Genomic DNA, 4,742 nt, shown 5'->3' on the forward strand with positions numbered 1-4,742 from the left:
GTGCCCTGGCGTGGCCCAGCTAAGGGTGTAATCTGAGTACCATCTTTTGATCACCTAAAAATTGCCATGTTCATGTAGCAAACTAACTAGATAAGTCGGGGATTAATTACCGTCCTAAGAAATATGGAACATGAATAAAACACCCAAAAAGCCACACACAACAAGTTTTATGTGTTATGTCAGCAAATTTCACATGGGCAAATGTTGCACTTATTATCTAACACATGGAATTGTTGTGGTCTAGGCATTGAAATTACCACATACACTTGTAATTAGCCATTCCACAAATTATAAACTAATCTCATAGCCCATGTCAAATCCCATAAATGAAGTAGAATCATATAATTTGCCATTCTTTAAATCATGGGTGAATCTTGCATCACTAGTCCTAGTTGCCACCTCAGCCAAGAAAAGTACCCTAAGTTTAGATCTGTGCATTTTAATATGGAGAAGAAGTTGTCATGACACTTTGGTATGACTAACCAATTGAATAAGGTGTTCATTAACATCCTAAAAACATGTAACACAAATAAGACCTCCAAAAAAAGCATGCAGAGAAGAAACGTTGGTGCCATATGTATGCAAATTTCACATGAATTGCATTGCACCTCAAAATTCCCAGAAAAATGTTGTCATGTTCTAGGAATTTAAAATACCCACATCATCTTTCTCTACCTGCTACGGGCCATGGATGCCACCAAGTATGAAACGCCCAAATACAAATATGTACTCATAGTATGGCATATCCTTGTGGTGTTTCAAAAATTCTATATGGTCATCAGAAGCGGGTGCATATAATAGGCTCAATATATTCAATTATCATATTCAATGCACAAATTATGTTGTTTCTTAATTTTTATCAATTTTGTACTCTACCAGGTATGTGTACGTGTGTTGCCATGGGGGTCATATATTTAGGACCATACGGGACAAATCTCGATGCAAAGCAAATAAGGAAGATTATGTTCCTGTTATAAAGTACATATTTTTCAATTATTTCATACACTGCTAAAATAGGTATGTGTCCATGATTAATTTGTTTTATTGGGTTACAAATATAAGAGAATGATTGATATTTATTTGCTTATGGGCCGTGAATTTATTGTTTTTAATTGGATTACCAAAAATGTCTGACATGTACCAGGTTTTACCATGAGAAATAATTTATTTATGGACTGTAAATTATTGCTAAAACAAAGATTGGCTTGATGAAAATCAGAAGGGGGTGAAAAACAAGAGAAAGGGGGTGACTAGATCTCAGTCGACCGAGACTTAACCAAGTCTCAGTCGAGTGACATAACATGTAGAAAGTAAAAAACTTAAACTAAAAAAAGAAAATTTTGCGTGGATCTCCATGTAAGATCTTATGAATATGGCATCGACCGAGAGTTAAAGAAGTCTCGGTTGATTGAGATTTAACAACACCGTATGAAAAATCGGTTAAGGGTGGGAGGTTGGATGAAGAGGTGGTTGGGAGAAAACAGAGTGAATGATAGAACCTCATGTTCTTTATAAGTATTGTAGAGGTAGAGATAGAGATTTAGTTATCCTGATGGTCCTTTTTTCAATAAGATGCAAATGTACCTCATGGATAATGAAACATATATTTTAAATGTTCTTTAATGTGTAGCTACTTTACATGTTAAAAATACTATTTTAGAAATGGTGTGGACCTCCAGAATATATTTGTTTAAATATTCATCATAACATTCTGTATGTTGGGTGAATGTGGATGGTATTTGTGAGCCGTAATTCCATCAGGAAGAAAAAGGATGAAGATTCAAGATCCAAGGACATGCCTTGCCTCAACCAACCTACACGTGGAATCCGCCCGACTTCGGTTCTGATATGGAGAATATCGCTGATAGAAGACTTAACCTCAAAATAAGAAGAGTGGTGGCTAATCGTTCCCTAACACACTGGCGTATGTTGAACAATGTAGTATTATAGAAATCACATCTTGAAATAATCTTTTGGCGAATGAAATCGCATCTTGAATTTGTTTGGACACTAGATTTGCACATCAACTTGAGGAGGGACTCGGACTTTGTCTTCCATTGGTGCCCACCGCGCCCATGCAAACTAGGATTCCTCCTTTGCACTTTGGTCTTAGCGACATAACCCACATCACCAGAAAAAAAAGGCATAACCCAGATATCCACAGGAAAATCGACGTGAATTAGATTCAACTACACGTGTCTTTGCAAGGTGTCACGCCAACATTGAGTTTGGAAGAAATGTGCAGATACTAACATGGGTAGGTATATTTCAAATGTATGAACCTTTTTCCTCATATTGTCTGTTTTTAAATAGTTTTGTTTTATCGCGGATCACATATGTAGACATTTTGTCATGATAAACTTTTAAGTTTGTATTAGTCAATATTGTACTCAGTCTAGTTGACAGTATTTTGACTAGCAATTACCATGTAAATACATAGTTTGTGTGAGACAACGTCTCAATCATAAGTAAGTACTTTTGAATACAAACCTAATAACATCAATTTTATGTCACATTCTTGTTTACATTAATTATGTAATTATTGGTCAAAACCTTTTTTGAATCAAAATACTTATTATAATATCTATAAAAATAGAAGGAGTATATTTCACGATATAGACAATTTCCACACCATGAACCCAACCCATCATGAGCGGTGATCTTCTCATGTTCACAGCATGACAATCACTGTGACACACTTACTTATGAACATTTTCTATGTTTTATATTTCTTCTCGTTTTAATTTTGTGATTTTTTTTCAAAATCATAAAACTTGTATCATTTTTAAAATGGGTATACTTTCCTAATTGATGAACATTCTTTGAAATTTGGGTCATATTTCAAGATCTAAGAATTTTTTCCATCCATGTATATTTTAAAATTCATGAACGTTTTGTTTTGAAATTTGGAAAAAAATTAAATCCAAGAAAATTCTCAAATTAGTGTTTTGTTTTGAAATTTGGAACATTTTTTGAAATACGTGAGCAGTTTTAAAATTCCCGATTATTTTTTGAATCAAGAAATATTTTTAAAATTCATGCATATTTTTAAATTTATTAAAGTTTTTAATCCAGAAATGATTTTCATCTTTTTAGCAGTTTCCAAAGTCAAAAAACAAAAGGAAACGAAAACAAATCAGGGGCGCCCCTGCCCGCACATGGGCCAGCCCAAAGCGCGTGGTGGCTGGGCGTTTATTGTCACCTTGTCGGCCTAGGCGCGCTCGAGGAGGACTCTGCCGCAACGCCACGCCCCAAGGCCCAACTCTTCCTCCTAAAATCCCTTCGGAGTCGCCGTCGTCACCCATCGCCTCCCACGCGGGTTGCTCTTGTCGTGAAGCGATCGACGCCCTTTTCCTCCTCGAAAATATATAATAGAACACCTGCACCCAGGCCCTTCCTATCTAGCCATCCATTCTGCGCATCGCGACTCGTGCAAACACATTTCTCTTTTTTGTTTCTCTCGCATAAAACATGTTTTTAAGTTCAAACCTTTGCAGCGTGACAAAGCTTTCTATCTCATTTCTTGTATATGTATTTTTGACCAAAAAATCTGAAAGATTTATCCTATACAAAAAATGATTTTTAATCTAAAAAATCATTTTTTGTATATTTATTTTTGACCAAAAAATCTGAAAGATTTATCCTAGATTCTAGATAGAAAGCTTTTTTATCTAAAAAACCATATTTTTATATATTTATTTTTGACCAAAAAATCTGAAAGATTTATCCTAGATTCTAGATAGATACCACGTTGCAAAGGTTTGAACTTAAAAACATGTTTTATGCAAGAGAAACAAAAAAGAGAAAATTTCATATAGAAAGTTAGTTGTGTTGCATAGATCTTAAAACAATATTGGACAGCCAGGATAGCAGGGCCCGGGTGCAGATGTTCTAAAAATCCACGTCCCAAGCGAGAAGCACCGGCGCATGGACCGCGAGCCCCGTGCCCACGACGGGGAGGTGGAGGCCCGATGGAAGTGCCACCTCGTCGACCGCGAGATGAATACGCGGGGGAAGAAGAGAATGAGCACCGACGACGATCCGCGTGCCGGCGGAGCGTCCAGCTCCAACGCGATGAGTTCAGATGCGTGGGCTGAGAAGGTTCATGCGGAGGGCGAGATGACTGATGAAAGCGCCGCGTCTGCTACACTGGCGCGGTCTCCACCGTCCTCACCCAGCGCTGCCCTATCCGAGGAGTCGTCCACCTACTCCCTGCCACAGGAGATGGTAGACAGATTGAGGCAAATCATGGCCAATCATGAGGCGGACGAGCAGCTGCAAAGTATTTACTACTGAAATTACGTCTTCTGACTAATATTTAGCTCTCTTTTCTGACAAGAAAAAATCAACTCTCTTGAACATTAGATTTTGTACATAAATCATACATACGTATAGTTATCTATATCCTTATGGGAATCTAACGGGGAAACCCTATTTTGTTATAGTTCAAAGAGACGCCGAGCTGTCCAAACTTACACTGGAGAGCGATTTTTGCGACATTGATGACGGCAGTTCCCGGAGTTGTAAAGCTCGGAAGGTGGCTGTGCTAGCTTCACGGTCCGTCGTTGCTCTCTCTTCATTTTCAGGTGTCCGCGGGGGAAGAAGAGGATGAGCACCGACGACGATCCGCGTGCCGGCGGAGTGTCCAGCTCCAAAGCGATGAGTTCAGATGCGTGGGCTGAGAAGGTTCACACGGAGGGCGAGATGACCGATGAAAGCGCCGTGTCTGCTACACTGGCGCG

Source organism: Triticum aestivum, chromosome 7A (genome assembly GCF_018294505.1).
Source record: "Triticum aestivum cultivar Chinese Spring chromosome 7A, IWGSC CS RefSeq v2.1, whole genome shotgun sequence".
NCBI lineage: Eukaryota > Viridiplantae > Streptophyta > Magnoliopsida > Poales > Poaceae > Triticum > Triticum aestivum.